Source organism: Acromyrmex echinatior, chromosome 6 (genome assembly GCF_024713525.1).
Source record: "Acromyrmex echinatior isolate Ae372 chromosome 6, ASM2471352v2, whole genome shotgun sequence".
Lineage (NCBI taxonomy): Eukaryota > Metazoa > Arthropoda > Insecta > Hymenoptera > Formicidae > Acromyrmex > Acromyrmex echinatior.
The window spans coordinates 3,031,195-3,054,085 of record NC_141857.1 but is presented as its reverse complement, the minus strand read 5'-3'; the positions used below and the strand labels follow the sequence as shown (position 1 = coordinate 3,054,085).

At 36.9% G+C, this 22,891-nt stretch overlaps 2 protein-coding genes across 2 annotated transcripts in view; both read left to right on the top strand.

The window, feature by feature from the left end:
* LOC147909269 (uncharacterized) overlaps window positions 1-21,410 on the top strand; it is a 46,880-nt gene extending 25,470 nt beyond the window's left edge. The window contains exon 2 of the mRNA XM_087407515.1: window positions 997-21,410. The gene's annotated coding sequence lies outside the window, so the exon portion shown is untranslated. The remainder of the gene's footprint in view (window positions 1-996) is intronic.
* The window catches only part of crp (transcription factor cropped), a 163,333-nt gene that overhangs the window by 77,480 nt on the left and 62,962 nt on the right, over window positions 1-22,891 (top strand). The window lies entirely within an intron of this gene.

Here is a 22,891-nt window from a genome sequence, read left to right as displayed (position 1 = left end):
TTGAAAATCAGAATTTTTTTGTTTTATTTCTATTTTCAATTAGACATTTTTCTCATTGTGGATGTGTTTTTTTCTCAATTTCTTACAAAAGTATAAATAAAATAATGGCTATTAAAGAATTCTTAATATTAGTTTTAAACAAATATTAGTTTTAAATAAAGTATATATAAAATACTACGTCTTTGCGCATTGTTTATAATAATATGCGAAATCTAAAAATCTTACGGTGCATTTCTTAATAACTTATTTATATTCCTTTCATGGAAAATGCATTTCTATGCATAAACTTAGACATCAAATTATCGACTGTCATGTTCCGATTCGAATCATCTTTTCAATCAACGCAATATAATTTTGCGGGATAAATTGAAGTTATTATGCTCGATTCTTTCATTATCTAGTTATCTGAATGAGTCGTGTAGCTTGTGATTCGCCCATATAAAAATACAATATTGTTATTATGTCAGAGAGTCAAGGATGTGTTCTAGGCTCCCTCTTTCAACACGCGACACGAGAGCTCCGACTGGCGCCCGATCGCGCGAGAACTGCAGCTCTGAATGAAAAACTGAACCGGGAAAAAAAAAATAACGCGGGGGGAAAGAGTTACGAGCTATAGATAAAGTGAACTAACGTAACCTCTGATTCATTCACTGAGCGCGTTACGTAAACCGACCACGCTCGGTGAATTACATTGTGCGTGCATGCCGCCGTGAACGTGCGCCGATAGCGCGAATCAACGTTCTATTGTGCGTTACATTAAATATTGGATATTCGTCTTCCTCGGAGAACATCGACCGAGCTGTGCTAAAAATTAAACGATCGTCAATTATTAGAAATTATTATAAATTTTCAATGTTAATTCGATTCGGCCGCCCTTATCAATATCATTTACATATCTTTATGACCGATATATCTCTTTTTGTACTCTACTTATCTGTTTTTTTATCTATAATTAAAAAAAAATTTTATTAACAGATTATCTTTTATTTTTTACAGGTAAGTTTGGTCAATTCTCCATTCGTCGTCAGGTATCCGATAGCGTAATCAAGGTTGCATTCAAGATGATATGGAGTCTCGTAAGTCGTCTTGTCGATACTTTTAATTAATTTTGCTATAACATCGAATCCGATAAACGTGATATAATTCAAGTTGACTCCATTTTGAGTCTGATTAACTGTTACGTTATGGAACTACGTTGTGACACGCTTGCATCATTAATCATTTGCGTTTTATTCGCGAGATGGAGAGAGGATTGTAAAACCTCGGCGTGTAATTAAGAGAGCGGAGGTATAAGCTCGTTTGAAAAATGAAGCTTTTTAACAGTCACCGGATATGATCCGTTGATCACACCGACAACCGGCGCTAATACGAACGGAAGAAAAATATGTCCTTTCTATTCGAAATATCGCATTTTTATACATATTCTTCTAGGATTTAATCTTACAATTCTTCGTAAAGATGTATTACTCACTTCCCGCGTAATTAAAGTATTCATCTTATTTCAATCACTGTCAAATCGAACATTCTTTCTATTATTGTCGAGTCATGATTTTTTTTTAACTATCACATTTATAATATAAATTCTCATTTAAGTAATCATCGATGACATTTATAATTTTATTTTTTATTTTATGTATAAAAAACATTAAATTCACGCATATTTAAATAATATGAAATAAGGACCATCCATTTTATGCGTTAAAAGTAATTATTTGTCTAATATCGTTCTCATATTTTTTTTATCGTAAAAAACAGTTAATTCTATCGGATTTGCTTTGAAGCAAACATGAACGGATTAGCTTTTCCTGCTGCAAGCGATGGAATATCGACGTTTTCCGATCTAACGTTATCGCATGTTCAAATATTGTTCACGCGATGTACGTATCGTCGCCGATATACAGCAGGGAAAGCGAATAAAGGCATTTGTCACATACGTCTTTAAGCCACGCAGCCCGTCTCCCTCGAGGGCCGTAATATCGCACAATGGGCCCTCCTAGTACGCGCATGAATGGCGATGAATCGTTTAGTGTGCGCGAAAGCTTCGAGTGGACCTCTTCTCCTGTCTTGTTCTCTGCTTGCCTGTCTCGACATGTCGTCGCTCCGATGTACCTCGTTCGATAGAAATTTCAACAGAAATGGCAGATTAGAGAGATTTCGTTATAACTCAATCAAGTCTATATATTCCAATTGTTTTCGACTCTTTTTCAAGGACAATATTACTAGAAGAAATATATGTTTGGAAAAAAAAGAAATGAAAAATAAAAAATTTAATTTTTAACGTTTAAAAATTATTTACCACAACGAACGCTTACATTGAATATCTGCTCTTTGATCACGAGCAAAGTATATTCCGTGGCGCGTACAATGGCGGACTTTACCGCATCTGGCAGAGGGTCGGGGTTTGTACGTGACAGTTCGCGTATGTATTTCCGCATCACGATGCTGTCGTCCTGTCGCTACCGACCGACCGCCGTATTTCCTCTCGCGCGGTGATCGGACCGGAAGCGAACTTGATCCCGTCGAAAGCCGGTTGAAACTCTGGCGGAAGAGGCGGCCGTTGTTTCGTACAGTCGGCGGGGTTAGGAATTCTCTCTCTCTCGTTCCATACCGGAACAGGCGGGGGAAGAAAAAGCAGGAGAAGAAGAAGAAGAAGAGAAGGGTTGGCACGCGGCGAGAAGAACACGGGGGTCCTTCTCTCCGCACAGCCGGGAATTCTGCACAGCCTCCGCCTACAGGAACCTCAGACGAGAGCATCGATCTGGGCGTCGGCCTCAAGACACCTCTCTCTCCCGCACCCCTCGCGTCGGCTCGCTCCCTCGTCGCCGCACCACCACCGCCCTGTTCCTCTTCCGCCCTCCTCTCGTGTGCTTCGCCTCTCCTCTCCTCTCCTCTCCTCTCCTCTCCTCCCTTTCGCCATTACGGACATTGTGCTCCTCACTCGTTTCCCGTTTTCTTTTTTTCTCCCCGAAAGTGGACCAAACTGGTGGCGGCCGCGCGTCCATTGTGCCCTACGTCATCCTCGTATTCCTTGGAGGCTTTGACGCTGGATGACGACATTCACGCGACATACGACTTTCCCGTAATCCTTATAAAAATACCGATTCTTCTGCATTGTGTGAACATTTTTTTTGCCGACCATTTTAGCGAGGAAGACAAATGATATTATTTGCATTATGCAAACTCGAGTACCTGTTAGTGTACAATCAGCTTAAAAAAGTGTCTGTACTCAATTTTTGTTGTACGATGATGCATGTTATAAAAATATTATGTTTTTTGCATAAAATTAATAAAAGGCAACCATTCACTTTTATGAATATGAATGCAATTTCCTTAGTAATCGGTAATCGAAACATCTGCTGACGATGTTCGATAAGTTCAGCAACGTTACGCCAATTTGGTGTAATTCTCCAACGGCTTATCGATTGCTATCTTGACATGTATTTGGGCCAACGCGTGCCCTCGTAATCAGGAATTCATCTTCTATAGGAAAGGCAGCCTTTCCGCGGTATTGTATGCCCGTCATTCGGGTCTTGTCATCAACTTGGAACTTGGCGAAAGCACGACCGAGTCCGACTTGTCCCTCTTTGCTCGCTCGTCTACTTCTTCGTTCGACTTGGGTATTTCTCTTCTATATAGTTTATCGGTTTTTTGATTCTTGCTTATTTTCGTAATCATTTTTGAGAACAGACCGAATATATCATAATTTTAATTCGCGATTTATGATTGTCCTGCGTTCACATTTCCTTTCTCTCCGTTAACAGCTATGTTTAGTCATGTTATTTACGTTTGACGTATTGCATAAAAAAATGAATTTTTAATATCAGCATTATTCGCTTTTTTGTAGATATTATTCTCTGTTCTGATTGTATCCTTTTTCTGCCATTTTGAAGTATTTTCTGCCATTTAATTTAACTTTTCAATTTCAGAAACAAATTTCTGAAATTAATTTTTAATATATGATATCGCGAGTTATTTATTATATAACGTATGAGGATCTCTTTTCACCGTTTTTAAATTTTGTCTTTGACTCAGCCACCTTAAATTAAGCAGTGCTACGTAAAGTCGTGGTAAGAGGACATATTTACGATGAGCTGCACTTTGCCAGTGTTTTTAGGAGAGTATTTACTCGTAAAGTAGACGAGAGAAGGTAGCCAAGGATCCGTTATCCGCGCGCAAGGATTTGCTCTCGATTTTATCTATGGTTAGGATTTCCTACGCGAATTTCTTTTATTATTACTAACTGAAGATATTTTAAAATAACAGGAAAATATTAGATTTAGAATTAATATAGTAGCTTCCGTGTAGGATTGAATGAGATGAAAATCTATTATAAAAGTAGTTCGCACTAGCACGCAGAGATATAACTGAGAGAACATACGTTGAATAGACTTACATGGCAAAAGCATCATCGATCGTATCTTTTCGACAAACTCGCGAAGAGATGCAACCTGAAGTGCTTTTTCGGTGAGGATAAAAAGTATATCGCGGAAAGAATATTTCAGACGTATCTTTGTAGAATATGAGTAAGACACATCATAGATAATCAGGGACGGATATTTTCTTAACTATTCTCCTTTGCTTTTTTTGCCAGACGTGCCTTCGAATATTCCTCTTGAATTCCTTATTTTTCTCTTCTGCAATCAGTAATTTTTGTAGCGCATTAGAGCGTTAAATGGATAGATTTTTTAATTATAAAAATAATTTAATCATAAACGAATAATTTTGTCTGCAATTTAATTAATTTAATTTTTTTTCTAGGAGATTGAGAAAATTAATTTTAAGTTTGAAACATCTAACTTAATTCCAGTATTTTTAATTCTTTCAAAATTTTAAGACTAATTTCACAAGTTCTAGAAGAAAGTGGATACACTGTATAATTAAAACCTACGCTTTAATTAAAACACGTGTACTTGTGTAGGTTTTAATTATACCCTGTTGCAAATAAAACGTTTAGGGATTTATAATAATAGCGAATTTTTTTTGGTCTGACTGATTATCTCGTACAGTTTCGACCTGTCGCTGTCGAGAGTGGTGACCCTGGGGAGAACGTTCGTTTACCTCTCGCGACATCGCGGCTACGTGGAATCGGAGTCTCTGGAACCCAGTTAAGAATTGCGTAACAGCCGGTCGATTACCTCAGGCGTGCGGATGCCATTGCATTGCGGTGCAAACGGCGGCAACCGTCGCTCTGCAAGGTGATCTCATTACAGAGATATACGCATTCCGCGCAATTACGTCAATTCGCGAATTACGTAACTCGTGCGTAGGCCGGCTGAGATTTCACGAGTCGAACCTCTCGCTCTCGTTCTCGCTCATTCCGCATTGATTCGCATAACTTTGATTCTATAAAGCGATTCGACGTAGGTAGCGGTTTCCTTAATTAATGGTAACAAATTGGCGCGCATAGTCGAGTGAAATGTGCACATACGTACTTATGCAGTGATCAATTATTTTAGTATATCGCGACTTGAATAATTTTATTTATTACAGGATATTGCTAAAGATTGTTATTAGTTCAATCTTTGAAAAGTTCTATTTTGCTAATTTAAATTCTAATCAACAGCCATTTGAATTTGAAAACATTTTTTGTGTATATGTTTGCATTTCTGAATGTTATTCATTTTCTTGTATTCAATTTATTATGTATATATTTATCCAGATTTCATTAAACAATAGTGTATTCATTAGTATTAGATTACATTGTTCGATTCATATTTAAGACAATAACAGATACATAGGTTGCATTCTACTTTTTTTTTCGTTACTTCTACGACTGAATTTCTAATAAGGATTTCCGTGACGAGATCTTAGATTTGTTGAGACTATTATAAATGAGAGTAGTGCGAGGATCGCGATGGAAAACGGTGTCGTTGTATCTGCAATTGTGTAATCGTTGGACAGCATCTCCGGACAGGAGAGCGTGTCCTGAATTCTCGAGACAGAAATCGCTCCTGATTGGACAACACCCGAGGAATTTTCGAGTCTGTAATCTCGAAGATTGGCGGAAGAGGGAGAGTAAATTCGTGTGAACGATATCAATGCTTCTGATTCGGAAACAAATACGCGATGTGGAGACATGAGTTGTTATTGCATAATTGTACAGCAATATCAGATATTTTTTTACGTGGATGGAATAGATTTTTAAACAATAACAAAGAGTGAGCACTTATCCGCATTTTACTTACCTTTAATATTGCTCGACATTTTTAAGAACCGCGTTGTATCTTCCATAATTTTTAGAAATATATCGCCCATTTTAACCTTCCGTAGCTGCCAAAATATGTAATACAATTACTAACACTGAGTGTACAATTACTAACTCTGTAAGACCTACTTAATTTATGTTAATTAAAAAACACTAATTAATTTCAAAGAACTAAAATGACTCATATAAAAAAGAATGAATAGTAAATATATTTTAATAAGAACAATCCAAATTTGCAGATGTAACATAAAAAAAGTTGGATTGTTTGACATTTTTGGCAGAGATTTGAGTTGAATAGATTCACCGTCAGCTCCGGAGGATTTTAATCCGAATATATAAAAAGAGAAATTTAAAAAAAAGTATGACACATTTTCAAACATATATTTCGAAAACTTATGACGATAAGTAATATCAAAAGAATGAAGGCAATAGAAATTTTTGGATCTCTGCACACGCAGGAGGAACAAATGATAGCTTTCGGCGGGGCGTGAAATTAGATATATGCATAATGTATAATATCTGGAAGGAAAAAGAAAATAGTACCATACTTTATCTCCGATCGGTTGTGAGGATCATCCCGAAGTGATAAGATAGGCGTTACTCTCCGGAGAATTTATTTTCGCATGCGAGAGACAACGCGACGCCACGATGATAATCTCCGCTGCGTCAGCTCAAATCGTGTCGTATCGCGAAGCGAGATTCGTTACAGCGCAGTACACTTAGGTATTTCTCCGCTTCTTTCCCACTTTTCTTTAGTGTTTTTTTTTCTAGATCTTCTAAACGCAACGGTATTTTGTGCTGTTAGTGATTTGTTGGAATGTAGGAAGAAAGATAGGGAAATGAATGGTTTTTTATTTGAATTTTTTTTTTATATAATTATATGAATTATTTGTTATATAATTATATATCTACACAAAATCTGATTGTTTTAGAGAATTAATCTTGTATATAGCTATGTTTCTCATTTCGTGCAAGTCACGACATTCGTAGTTTTAAAATAACATCCAGTTTTTTATACTTATAATAGTACTTGTATTATATGTACTGATTTTTGTGCGAATTAATACTTGCATATTACTGCACAAAGAAAAGAATTTGTGTGACGTTGCAATAAGGCTTCTACATAAAGCCGTTGATCATATTGTGCCCTTCGCGAGTATATGCGACTGATCGCGGCCGTAACGCTGGACTGCAAGGGTTGATGTTTACGGAAAAGCAATAAAGCTGCCGGAGTCTCATAAAGCCGATATTGTGTAGCTTTCGCGTTCGTCGCTTTCGTTGCATTCCCGCGTATCGTTACACACGCGAAAGAGCCGGCGAGCTGGTAGACACGTTCGCGCTTCTTCCCGTAACGTGCCTTTTACGCGTCAGTATCATGCCTGAGGAATGCATCTCGAACGTAGTGCAGTGTTAGTTTCAGATCACCCGCGTTGTTCGTTTTACAAGCAGTCCGAAGAAGCGATCTTATAAACTAGCATAAAAAAAGATCTTTCGGTGTAGGTTTTTTTTTTATATTTCCGATAAAAATATATTATATCAAATATGTTAATCATATAAAAAATGATGAAATTTTAAACAATCTAAAACATAAAATTGTAGTTTATCAACTCAAATCATACCGTAGTCTAAAGTAAAAATCTCAGGATAGAAATATAATTTAAACACAATTAATGATTCTTTTGAATTGCATTCCTGAAGATTTTTTACTTTAAAAAGCCCAAATAACAATACAGAGTGAATAATATAGGACACGTGCTAATAAAACAATTTAAGAAGCAATAATAATGATAAAAATTATAAATATATCTTAATTTTTTAACGTTTGTCTTTTGATAGTTTTTTTTCAGATAGAATTTTATCATAGATTTTTTCGAGAGAAAATTCTAGTGTTATCATTATTGTATCTTAAATTGTTTTACATTAGTCAAAAACCTCTTTACATAATTTTCAGAGATGGTTATAATCGCCTAACAATGATCAAAAAGCAAATGTTGAAAAATTAATATTTTGTTGGTAGATTTAGAATACTTCCCCGAATAGACGTGTGAACGGTATAACGAACTTAGGGCTCTGGTGCGATGCCTTCGGTGAGCGTCACCGCCACGCGAAGCGGTCGTAAAAGTATACCGTAAAAGGTCGCAGATTGCTCACCGGAGGCGTTGACGCGCCGTTGGAATCGCCATCTCCCCTGCTACTTCTCTCTTATATGCACGCACTCAGTAGGACATTCGAGACTATCTCGCGGCGAGTTGTGGAATCTGACTAACGCAAATTGAAACACGAGTAGACATAAGTTCCTGCTCTCTGGGCTCGTATTCCAAGGTAATCACGGAATTAACGCCGGAACTTTACGTAAATAAGTTTAACGCCCGTCAAAACTTTAGCGGATTTGGTATGCTAATCTACCGTCTACCTAAAGGAGACGCGGGAAATTAGAGAATGTTATTGTTTTCTAAATATATTATTTTGCAAAGCATCTTCTTCTGTAGAGACAGAGAACGCACATTTATCTTTTATACGGAAGAATTATTGCTAGTAAACAATTCCTATCGTAAAATTTATTTATACACACAAAAGAAACATCGTTCTGTTGCTAAGAAAAGTGATTACTCAATTTTCTCTTTTTTTTTTTTTTTTTTTTTTAAATAATACTTATGTTTAACAAAGAATATTTTCTTTGTGATTATCTTAAAATGTATTTACTGGAAATTTTAGAAAATACCATTATTATGTACGCAAAACAATAATTTATTTTCTTTTGAAAAATACTATAAAATTGACGACTTTATCTAATAAGTAAATCGCGTGTTTTAATTTAATAATCTTGATTAAAATATTAAACTTACTAGAATTTTCAGAATATATTTTGAATGATATTTCTGACGAACTTACGATAGATTTGCAGATATACGTTAGAAGAAATGATGTTATATATCAACAGTATTATTTTAATTCAAGATAATACTCATCAATTTTTTTTTCCATAACAGTATTAGTGAAACAAATAGAATGATATCAAAACGAGAGCATGACGTATTTGTACAAACTTTTGAAACAAATAATTAATATTTTAATACAATATATATTTGTCTGTGCGTACTTACGCACGCAGTTGCTTTCTCGTACAAACGATTAATCATTTCCTCTGTTCTTTACGCATGAAATCTTCCGACAGTTCAACCAAACGCTTTTTCCATCGCACGTGCAGGTACGCGGCTTGTATTTTGTTTGCACGACTTCCGTCTCTCCATTCACTAGCAGCCGGATTATCCGCTTTCACAGATATCCGCGTACATTCCACGAGCGGAATAGTCAACAGCGCGGACTCAGCTGTCAGATGTGAGATAAGGCCAAGTCGCTGATACGCGATTTTATTGAATTGCGCGATTATTTTCTTGATCGAACAGAAAATGATTAAACCTTTAATTAACTCTGAACGAGCTCTCCTGGTGTTAGCCAGACTTGCTTTTTGCCCGCGCGTTCGCAGCAGGTGCAGGAGACGGGAAATATTGGTCTCTTGCTTAATTCGCCGGAGCAGATGCCGTGCTAAGGAAAAAAGGTGATACTACGCGGCGTGTTAGTCTCTCAGTTCAGATAGCTCTTGGAACTTTCGTAATGCACTCGATTTTATGATTATAAATTAATCTTTGCTCTACCGGTTGTCGTTTGCACTCATTAGACCAGACATCTCTTAGCGCTCCATTTCATTTTTAGCTGTGTACAAGAAAAGAATAGAGACTTGAGATGAGTGAGACACATTTATGATATTTTATTATTTAACGTATAGCTGCAACTGTATATCTTTTGTCAAATGTAATGAAAATATAAGTCTCTTGCTGCGAAATGAACGATGCGTTGTCTTGTGATGAATGTCTGACTTCGTTTCTCTTACTTTTCTTAACTTGGAACTGACAATTTCCTTCAGGATATTACATCTTTCGGCATGATACGATATGTATTGTTAGTAACGTCTTAGCAATGCGTGTACTGCTAAGTCTTTGATACGCAATAGAGCTTGTCAATCAAGAGAGGAATTTCTCAAATCATTAATTGAAACATATCGAAATGAAAACAGACGACCGACGATGCCGGTGAGCGGAACGCGGATCTAAATTAATCGCTGAATCATTTAATCATCCTCGACGAATCAAATCCCGTCGATTCTGTTCCTACAGCTTACCTTAAGTGCGTACAGGCGAGTATTCGCCTGGTTAATGTATCGGTTTATCTCCGACGTATGGTTCAACTTAGTTCCCGATGGATAATGGAGTTAGTACGTTTTGATTGCAACCTACCGTGCACGTAACTCAAAGCGATATTGTTTTAACCCCCTCCACCCCGTCCGCAGCACTCGCAATCATGCTATATTAAACTAAACGTATCATCCGCTAAATCAACAGTAATCGCATTACGATTTCGTCGCAATCCAATTCTTAATGTTATTGATAATTCAATCTCTCAATTTGACTCGGTATTCGTACAAACAATATAATTTTCGAAAACACCGAATGAACTTGAAACAAAATCCGTTCGGCTTTCATACTAGGAAAAATATTATTCTGCGAACCGAAAATTTGCTGTAACAACAAAAATTCGATTGAACTATACCAAACAAATATTTTTTATTAAAATGTACCGAACAAAACTTTATTAATTTTATGCGAACTAAATTTTTTAATTGATTTAAACCAATATTTGTATTGTATTATTTACAAAGCAGAGAATGTATTTCGCAGAAGCAACTAAATTTTTTGTTACATAAACAAAATATTTGGTTACTGTTCAAAAATGGCTCGACTAAATCGATAGTTTTGCCTCACAATTAAATAGTCAGTTTTGCTGAAGGCACTAAATTTTTTTCCTCGTGAAAAAAATTATCGAATATTAATATCCAGCGAGGATAGAGAAAATCAAGGTGGACGTTGGTGTCTCGCATGTATTTGATGAAGACACTTGAACGATACACACAGTGAGGGAGAGAAGGGATCGGACAGTTTTATACTCGGTCTCGTTGAACGGAGTTATTTTACGACGAGAGCCTTGCGCAGATATCACAGGGTTCTCCGGTACTTGTTCAAGCGGTGAAATCGGCCATTTGTCATCGTCACCCTTCCCGTCATCATGCCGGACGGATTTTCCCTTCGCGGAAGGTTTCCTGGAGCACAATAGTGGCGCGTGCATACACTTACTGAGAAGCTCGGTGCACCGCTCGGTCGCCATCGATCATAATTACGAAAGTGTTGCAGACCCGTCGCCGTGTAAAGACAATTAGAATTAGTCACGCTGGTAATTATGACGTCGTTAGGGGCCATGCCCCGATTATTATTGCGATTATTATCGTCGCCGTGCGTGTGTTGTGCGTGCTCGCAACGGCGACGAGTCTGCCGTTTATTAGATCTCTTTTTTTTTTCTTTGTGACTTCCTTTCGACATTCCTCGACATCGCGCTCGGCCGTTTTCTAGAGTCGCAGGACTTTGCGGAAGTCGATCGTTACGGTTGTTCCCGATCGCCGGTTGCATGCGCAACTTCGTAAACCCTCATTTTCCACTTTCTAGTTTGTTGCGCCGGCTTTCCGTCGATAATGTATTCTATTCGACGGAGACATTGTTCGACGAAGACGGTCAAGTAACACGAAGTAGAACGTAAAAGAATTAACTTGTACCATGGGATACGATGCTATGTCGGGAAAACACGGTTTTCTATGTTTTAAACTTGAAGCATTGTTAAATAAATATTAAATTCTGCAATAATATATTTTTTTTACTTAATGATAATCTCATTTATTTGAGTTTAACGTTCGATCCTATCATTATAGAGCTAATTTGGATCGTGTTTGCGTGAAAGGAAATTGCGCAGGGGTTAATGGTTACACGGACGGACACCGATCTCGGTGTAATTCTGCAAAATCAACACAGACATTCGCGCGTATCTTGCGCCTAATTAAACGATAAAGCTGACTTTGCACTTTGGCCTCCTATTCCTTTCTCTTCTGTATATATTCCCTTTTCTTGAGCGGTAAGGTCAATTCGCGGAAGAGCGTTGTTAGACGCACGCTTGCTTATTAATGCAATTATAGTGGCGTGTATGATATGACGCCTGTATGAACAGATATCCGCACTTGTTCAACACGTTCCTTCATTAGCGGACGATTTCTCGCGTCTTCTCTTACTTTTCCACATACATCTCAATCTTCGTCTCGTCGTTCTCCTCTTCACCTAACGTTGTTAATGTTAAAGTCGCGAATATCGCGGCCATTATTTATCCTTTTTATTATATCGTAATTATCGTCACCGTCGTCATTATTATTATTATCATCATCATCATCATCCTCATCTTTCACGTGATCTTCATTGGCCCCGACGCGCTCTTTCCCCTCTCGATGGTATCGATCCGTAACACCAGTTTGACCTCGGTGTCGCTTCGAGGAATTCGCTGGTATAAGGATGCTTTTAGCGAGAATTATAAGATACCGCCGAGTTTCGTGCTTGTTATTCACCGTGGATGCATCGATCCCAGGTGCATACTTAGGCGGGCCGTCCTTTCCGGCGATGTTCCTAAGACGCATCGCGTTGTTAGTCATCTCCCAATCGAATGACATTTCTCTCACTACGTTATTTAGTCACTGCGTTACATTCTTTTATAAGCAAGTTTCTTTCACGTGTAATCATTTAGACGGCCGGGATGAAAGATGGTAAAAGAATTTATAAAGCTTTAAGAATAGTCTTGAACAATGATGACGATGTCTCTTTATGCAATTCCGATGCTTCACTGTCTCCTGACATTATCGGCCTAGTTTCCAGCCTGCCTGTCCCCTTCTGCATCGAGTACCTCGGCAAACCGCAAGTTGATATCGTGTTGCAAAATGGAGCAAGTAGCGACACGAGATTCTCGAGCGTGAACATATAGGATAGAATCGTGTGTAAAGTGTGTTATCGGTAAAGCTTCTGGAGCGTTTTCTACCGTCGAAGACTATTTGCGCCATTTTTTCAGGCCGTTTATGAAGAAGAATAGAGGGAAATAAGGGATTTTTTTACTGGGAAAAATTTTGAATTTGTGTTTTCTCCGTACGGATATTTTGTCAGAAACTGATAATGTAATCAATTCTTTCAGTGTATAACCGATATTTTCGTAATTTTTTTGCGGTTGCAAATACTACAGATAAAATTGGAGACATTATGGAGATATAAAATCTCTATAAATATCTCGCATTCCATGCACTCCGAGAATAGTATATAGAGCAAGACTCTCCTCCGTTTTCCAGCCAGATTAAGTTAATGATATGTCTGATAGATATTTCTTTAATCAATTCTCGTAAATACGAAAGCCTCGCGTATAATTGCAGTTTCGTGCAAGATTCTGAATTCTTCCTTCGTTGACCCAGTTTACTTTCGGCCGACTTGATTAATCTCCCACTAAAGTTTGAATCGCATCGGGACCGGAAATGTAAATATCCATATCGACTTATTGTTTACCAAACGCACCGTGACGTCATTACGGCGCGCATGAATTAGTATCGGCCAACACAAACAACTATCGTGGTTCGCGAGAAAGACTCATCGCTCGATAGTGCCCACGAATAAAGCCGAATTACGTGCGGTACGATGACCCGAATTTATTAAACCCTCGGCTATCGCATTACACCTAACGAAGCTTCGAAGAGCTGATGAAAATTTAGCCTCTAAAATGACCGGAAGAGAAAAGTTAGTCGTAGGAATTCTGTGCTACAAAGCCTTTATTAATCGTCGATAAAAATTTTAGATAAAAGGACAATATCGAATTTTTTTAATTCAATAAATTTTATGTCGTTTTAATTTTCCTGTTCTCAAGATTCTTGTCATTTAACATTGGATAAACTTTTATAATTTTGTACGAAGTTCACGATTAAAATGAAAATTACTTTTTCGAGATTACGTAAGTAAGATCTCTCTTGTATATTTGGCCCCATGTATTCCTCAAAGATTAAAATCATGTTAGTATAATATAGCGATTTCTGACTGTGAAACATGCAGCCACGTAACTCGGTTGCTTCGAAGATAAGGATCGTTCCAGTACGGTGCAGCACTTCTTTAAATTGGGTGATTTTTTTTTTTTTATAAAGGGAGAGAAAAGGAAAACGTACTGGTTATCAGCGAAATTATCAAATGGCAGGTCGAAAAGAAACACGCTCAATTAAGTCTCCGCGCATTTGATTTCGTGTGTACACGTGGAGGAGGGCGGCTTCCATTCCGTTTTCGACGAGTCATTAGCCTAATTAGTCAATATGCGGCCGGAAGTAATTCCCGGAGTCGCTACTGCTCGGCACTTTCGCGTGTCGCCGATCATTTCCCCGTTCCTGCGAAATCTAATTTCTAACGTGCGATGTGCGATTTCTGAGCGGAACACTGTCGTGCCGCAGGCTACGAGGCTCGTGTACCGCTCTCAACACGTATAATGTGATCTGAAAGATTATTATCTTGTCGTATATCACGAATAATCCTTTGTAGCTTCGATAATTTTCCTTTGAAGGAAGAATTGCCGGTGCTATTTATCGAAAGTTATATTAAACATTTGATATACATAAGATAAGATTTTCAAGATACTAGATATATACGATATTCTAGATATATAAGATATTCTAGATTTAGCAAAAAAATATGGCTCTCTTACTTTAAAAGTAGCATAACTAAAAAAAGTAGTTAATTATTATGATTGAGTTACACTGAGAAAAATGTTTGATATTTGTAACTATGATTGTATGATAAAGTAATTATAGTTAGGAATTACATTTTTATGATTATTACTCCTATAATTAGTAATAATAATCATGTATGCATAATTCTCTCAAATATAAAAAAAATTCTACTATAAGTTATGATTTTAAATATTGATACATAGTAAAATATCAATGTACAAATGATAAATAAAATAACATTTTTATACAATAAATGTAATTGTAATTAAAACGAATATAACTATTTTTTTAAACTCATTATTTATGTGATAATAACACAAAGAATATGTTAAGAAAAAATCTAAAGTTTATCAAGCATATTTAAGGGTTATGAAAATCGAAAATGATAAAAATGACATTTGATTATCTCAAGAATATACTTTTTTTGCCAATTTTATAGTCAATAATTTTCTGTCAAATTGAAAAATAATTTTTCTCTTTGCCTAAGAAATTTAATTTTTTGAATTGTTATTTTTTTAAATAAGAGTAATATGCATTTATTATTTCTGATATTAATATCTTGCAAGACATACGATTAATTTGCAATTTAATATTGTAAAGCTTGTAGACTCCGTTGAATTATAATGTCATTTTTAATGTGAATCGTTCCGTTCAAGAAAATTTTCTTGTAATGAACGCGAACGTCGTAAGTGGAACGAACGCATTAGAAATGATAGATTCGACGCAAGAATAACTCGGTATAAAAACGCGAATACCAGTGATACAAATTGAATGAATAATTCACGACATCAATCTCCCCGCGAGCTACCTCTCGGGCATACACGGCAGTGGTTGAGAATCGCCGTCGCAAATATCTAACCGTCATTGCGCGTTCGACGATAAAGTCTTGGTAGAATAACATTTACCCGGTTACGAAACAAATTGCGGAATGCCGGGGATGCCGATAATAAAGACAGGCACGACGGCCGTTTGGCAAAGAAAGCGATCTGGCGTTCCTGCCACAGGACAAGAAGTAGAACCTGAAGATGCTCGATGGCGAAGTCTTTGGCTCGGGGCTTGAGAAGAGCACGGCTCCCGTGCACCGCGATTCCACAAACGACGCAATTAGCCTGGAACTCTAACAATACGGTTGAGGTAGGTCGCCGCGGAGAAAGAGAGAGCACGTGGCGCCTATAGCGATCTGTACTCCGCAGCGCGATCCATTATTCTCGCAAACATTAGGTAATATCAGATAACGTTCAAGTTTGATCCGGAAACTTTTTTCAGCCTCTGGAATCAGCCTTTCCAAATGCAGGATTCTTTGAATTCCCAAATGAGATAAACGTAATTGGACATATTACTTATGTTTGGAACCACTTGCACAAAATTTATTATTATTAATCTCAAATGCTTTTTTTTATTATATTATTCAATTTAATTGTATTTAAAGATTACAATTAAATTATAATATTATATTTAAAAAAATCATTTGACGTTAATAATAACGTAAAGTTTTGCGTAAATGTTCGGTCACTGGACGTTTACTTTATGTGACTTAAAAATTTTAGACTCCGAAATCTCAGAGTATACATCGGGATTTGAAATAAAGATGCAGGATTTTGAAATGCGGATATTTCGTCTAAGAGAATTGTTGCATTAATTTTTCCTGAAGCAGTTTCTACCTTTTCTTCATATATTCTTTTCATAACCTTTTCTCCATTTACCGCTCGTTTCTGCCTGTCTCCGTTCCACTTTCTTTCTTTCTTTCTTTCTTTCGTTTCTTTTTTTTCCATTTGGCTCAATTGCTCCGACGACGTTGCGCGTGTACACACGCAGCGAAAACAATTACGAGAGTACGTACATCTACCACGTAAGATAAGTCGGTGTCATAAATTACGGAACACAATATAAATGCAAATTTAATGTCAGCCGGCCTACTGCTATTTGTGTTTGCCCTTGCCTCTCCCCCTCTGAGATAGCCGACTCGGAACGAGTCGCAGTATCTTCTTATGTCCCTTCAGTCTGTAATGCAAGTTAAAAACTTTCAAAGTGATACACATTGACGATTATATTATTACGAGTACAGTACAATTTGCAAGATAAACATAAATGGGCTTTTCAGTTTTTTTTTTTCATTTTTAATTCTATATGTTTGTGTTAAAAACTCTATATATGACTTGTGTGAATTATTTTCTTTTTATTGAATTATAAAAAAATCGACTTGTAGAAAATGGATATTTCTTATTTTTATTTTCTCGATTGATATACATGGGAAAATGAATGCAAGATCGTCGTCATTCTTTTTTGTGAGATCTACCAAAAATCTTGCGATACCCAGAGGGTTAATGTTTTCGCTTCGTCAGAAGCAAGTTGTTCGTGGCGAACGTTCCTAGAAGCGTTTTAAGCGATCCTTTGGGTGACGTTAAGCGCTCGTTTCATGGAAATTTCCACAAACGGGCGTAATTCTGGAATTGGTGAGGTACTTTACCGTAATGTCCTCCTCTAGGCGAGCCTACGAAGCTATCAAATGGTGCTAGGAATGTAGCTTGAACGCAGCCATTCTGTAACAGTAAACAAAAGACAAGAGCACAAACATGTTCTTTCTCTATTTTTATAAAAGAAAGTAAACGTTCGATGAAAAGTGGTAGCGAAAGCAAACACAGAAAATATATTGGAAGAAAATAAGGAAAGAAATATACGAGAAGAATTTTCAAATAATGAAAAGTTCAATAAAATTTCAAATAATAATAATTTTTTTCCTTACGATTATCACGGAATTTGTTTCGTCCACGTAATAGGGTGATATTAAACGCGATATTCGATCCAATCTTCGTGCCGAGAAACAATGTTCTTTTACCTATTATGATGTGTGCGCGATTTGATGCGCTCAACGGAGTTCCTCCCAGGTCACTCGTAAAAAGACGCGCGTATAATTTGATCTAACGATGCCGCGGGGCAAATAAAAGAACTGCGTTACGACGATCAAACGACTTCGCGATACGGTCTGCGAGCGAGCGAGCCGGCGCTAAAAGGATGGGTGTCGGCTTTACTATCTCCGTGAAACACGCGATGCATCGTTCGGGAATGAAAAATTTACTGCCAATTCCCGGTTGCGCGCTGGATTATTGCCTCGGTCGTTATTGTGCTCAAGTAACAACTACTTTGTTAATACGTGCCGCGGGTCATCCGAGCTGATATTGCACCGCGAACTATCTCGGCGAATACGATGAACAGATTCTGGATAAATCTGTGAAATGTGTTACATATCGCTCCCTTAAAAAATCCTCCCTTGAAAAATGACACAACTCAAGAAATTGAGTTTCTTTGCGGAAAAGGGGAAAATTATTTTTCAACTTGACAGAAAATTGTTGACTAACTCAAGTAATACCGACGAAAAGAATATATTGACATGATAAAATATCATGTTTATATATTCTTATATATGATAAAATGTCATTTTACAATTTCTCTTGCATAACCCTTCGAAATTATATTCTTTTTTAATGGTGATGATTTTTTTAGCCACTCTTCTTGAGTTGTGACGGTTTTTACGAAGTTAATATTTTTTAGAACTGATGAGGTGATGTTTATCTAACACCTGATTTACAGTAATAATTCGAAAATTATATTTTTTGAGTCAGTTATGAAAATTTATAAAGTAAGGGAGTGACAGTAAAAATAGGAAGAAAGGGAAAATGATCTATTTTATTTATTAAAATTTTTAATTTTATGTATTATAATTTCTGCAATTTTTTCTATTACACAATTGATAAAACTACATTTAAACATACAAACAGATAAGAATGGCAAAGGATGTGTAAATGCAAAATGAACTAATAGATTATTTCGACGTATCAATATTTCACACGTTATTGTATACACATATCAGTGCATATAATCGCAAAATGTTTAAAACGCGTGTTCCAATCAGAATGAATCTATAGAATTCTACTTTGTTTTAACTCCGCAATTATTAAAGGTACGGTTTTGCCATCGGCAATGCCATTTACGGCACGACTCGTGTGTCGACAATAGAATTGACAAATCAGAGGTCGGCCGAACAGTGGAAAATCATTACAATGGCCGTGCTACTTTGAGGAATCGAAGTGAAATCGGGGTTCAGAGATCGCTATATAATACGTCAGTTGGGCTCGTACAATCTTGCAAAAGAACTGCGTGCTTGATTTTTAACCGTGCTTCCTCGTTCAAAGGCAAAGGAAATCGCGTGGGTCTGCATTTTCTGACGGCTATATAGCGGCCGGTGGTGAAAGGTCGGTGTGGCGAAAAGATTTCCACGATTTCTGCTCCCACGGGATGCGTCCGATGCGTCTCGAGGTAACGTTATTTTAAATGCACTACGGTATGCCGGGGCACGTACGTACAGCGGAGACGAATGATGTAAACACAGTCGGGGGTTCTTCGAGTTTGCTCTGTAACTACCATGAGGGGCGATGTAAGCGTAAACAGCGTCAGTCAACTATGGCGCGCGAGTGTGTGGATTCGTGCGTATACGCAACGCTACGCATTTCGTGTCGCCGTGCCACTCGCAAGCAACGTTACCGTAATTTTCTTTGTTCCGCATAATGAACGACGCTGATTAGCTACGTGACCTGGCGCCTTCACGCTGCGTCTCCGTCGCAATGGGGCTTACAATACGAGAAAAAATGCTTTCTCATTCCATTTCTTTTCATTCTGCGATACCGATACTGAACTATCAAATTGCAACAAGATCCGTCTTGAACGTCTTTCAAGACATATTTTTTGTCCCAGATTAAATAATTTCATGCTACAAAATCTCCCATTTTAAAGAAGGCTCTGTATACCAAAAATTTATAGAATAGCATCAAGCAATAAGTAAAAGAAAACGATCTTGCTAAACCACATACGACTCTATTGTGAAAATGTTTAAGATTTTTCTCGATGAATTATTTTATTTTAAAAATTCATATTATATAGAAACAACAGATAAGTATTTGGACGATGGAAACAACTGAAACTTGGTCGAGTTTTTTTTTAACATTTGAAAAATTAAATTTCATTTGAGCGATGGATAGTTTTGACGTACGGCTGATATATTTTGTTTTTAGTGGGTACACGTATCGCGCGCGATTTTATCCCGCATTTTTCGTGGTACTCGCAACTTGATCTCGGTCGCGCGAGAAGCAACTACCTGGAAAACCGCATTTAATCGCCTGAACCCGCCGTGACGCTGATGCGGTCGTAAATAATGTTCTGGCAGCGCGGCATATCGTCGTATAACTCGGTTCACCTATATGTTCACCGCATGTACGTGCGGTGTCTAATGGCACCCTCTGTCCATGAGTATATCGCGGCTTTCTTCCAGTTCTGTCTGCAAATTCGCCGAACTAGCATAAAAGATTGTATTTTCGTCAAATCACTAATATGAAACGCGGCAAAAAAAGAAGATTGATAAACTCGTTACAGCATCACTGAGAAAAATGATCTTGTTGAATTAAATAGTGATTCTGCTGGAAAATCGACGAATCAGAATATTCTAGTTAAATTACTAGAATTCTAGTTGAGAAAACTAAAATTCTGATTGATATAATTATTTTGGTAAAAATAAGAATTCTAGTAGATTTTATCAGAAATATTGTATCAACGGTTATCTCAATTAGAATTGTATCAGAAATTGTTTTCAATAATTAATTTTAGAAATTAATTATTATTGTCAATTATTATTGTAAGAACATTCACTTTTATTCGTTAGAATAAAAAACAAAAAAAAACGTTTAAAAAATATAAATGCATATGCAATTTTAATTTAACGTTCACATTCATGTTTCTAAATGTCAATTTTAAATGTAATTGTTATTAGATCGTTTTTTGTGAAATGATGCGCTTTAATGTCGATAATGATACATTTCAAGATATTTTATCTTCGCGTCAATTTGCTATTCCTTCGCATTACACCGTGATCTTACGTGATGACCTTTATAATTGCCGTAGGTCAGAATGAATTATTAACGAAGATCGATGCCGGCGAGGTCTCTGAATGTCATGTAACACGCATTACTGATACTGGAAAATGCGGATGCATCATACGGATGATGCATTCGAGAAGAGATAACTCGCGTTGAAGAACGAGGTTCCTGCATTGCACATATTTTTCGCGTTCCCGATCCATAAAACTAGCCGACCTAGACGAAACGTGTCTTGAAGCCTAGTACTTTTTAATTGCGCAGTTTGTGCCTTTCACGATGCTATATCGCTGATACGCGCATCGGAAATAGGCGCAGTGAACTTTTAATAGTCGTTTAGCTATTGAATGGTAATGCCCTGTCTTGTGCCATTAAAACACCTGATCTCTCATGGAGGAATTCTTTACGAAAGCTGGTTTCTGGAGACGTAAAATGTAGACGGTCTTTCAAGTGGCCGCTGATTGGTAAGCCAATTAGTTAATTAAAAACGTAAAAGTAAACGTAAAGGTAAACGTTAAGGTTGAAACTCAGGTTTTATTTTTATTGCCAATTTATCGTTACGAATGAAGATGCCGAAACATTTTATTATGTGTTTCCAAAAAAAAAAATAAAATATGGCTAAGAATGTGCATATAATATGCATAAATTTCGTAAAAATTATGTAAATACTGCTTCAAACTTGCTAATTGCATTTGAACACGGACTTTTTTTGTCAATTGATAATCTTAATGTGTAATGTATAATAAAAAGGGAAATAACATCAAGAAAATGAGAAAGTCTATCACTACACTTTCGTGTTTCGATTTCACGCATGATTTCGCGATTGTACGGAAAAAGGAAACGATTCGAGGAAAAATATTGTCGAAATTAATCAGTCGATTGGAACAGGAAAAATGCCTTTGGATGGATTTCCACGCGAGTGATTCCCATGCAGGGTTCGCGTTAAATTTTCATACTTGACCAGTTTCAGCTGTCTCAAGTGTATCCCTGAAACGCGTCGCGCGATCGTCATGATCGATTGCGGTAGTTGCGGATTATTAATCTGAGATGAAAGATGATTGCTAGCCTAACTAACAGTTGAAAAGACTCCGCTGGGCTTCCACGCTGCCCGTCGCGCGTAAATGAAATTACGCGGAAATATTCTAACTGCGAAAAAAAAAGAATACTCCGCAAGTTTCCCTACGGCGAATGATATGTCTTTCTTTAATTAGCTAGGACCGGTCTGACGACTATTTTTTCTTGGATCGTAGAATGCGCTTTGCGACGTGAAGATAGTCAAATAGCGGACTTCAGGTTACAAGTGCGTTTAGAACCAAGTTATTTTTATCATTCACTTAACAATTTACGACTAGTTTTATCAACGTTAGCTAATTTTATCCTCACTTTAAATATCTTGACTTTGTCGGCACAATCAGCTTTAAAGTATTTAAAAAAATTCTTTTAAAAAAATAATATTTACTCCCGCCTTATCCGTCCCAGTGCTTTCAAATCGGCGATGATAGGCACCGTATATGGCGAAGATTGTGAACCGAATATGCGTCTCGCACGATGCGTTATTCCTGGCGAAAGGAAGGGGCGAAAGAGGAAGAGATTCGTCTCGACTAATCTCGCAATGAGTCACTCCGTAGCTCCATGCAAGAAGTCAATAAGTTGTTGATTCGTCATACTGGTGATCGTTGCCAACGAAATGCTGATCCATTTCGAATTGTTCCGCTTTATTTCTGTGAAATTGTTATTCGTTTTTAGAATTTTACTATAATTGATAAAGCGTTCTATTGTAAAGTTTTCAATACATTTTAAAGAAAAACTGAATTCTGAAAATCAAATGTAAAAAAATGAGGATTTGAAGATGTAACTTTTTATTCTGACGTAACATTTATATCTCGCTGAGATATCTTAATATATAAATAGTCTTTTTCATATTTAACTATTCATTTATATCACTTTAATTCTGTGAAATTATAATTTTAACACTTGTGGAACAAATTTATAATACAATAAAATTATAGCGTTTTGAAAAATAGAATTGATCATTAACAGATACGAAAATTTTGCTTTCCAAAATCATAATAAAAGTGAACATTTTGAAAGTGA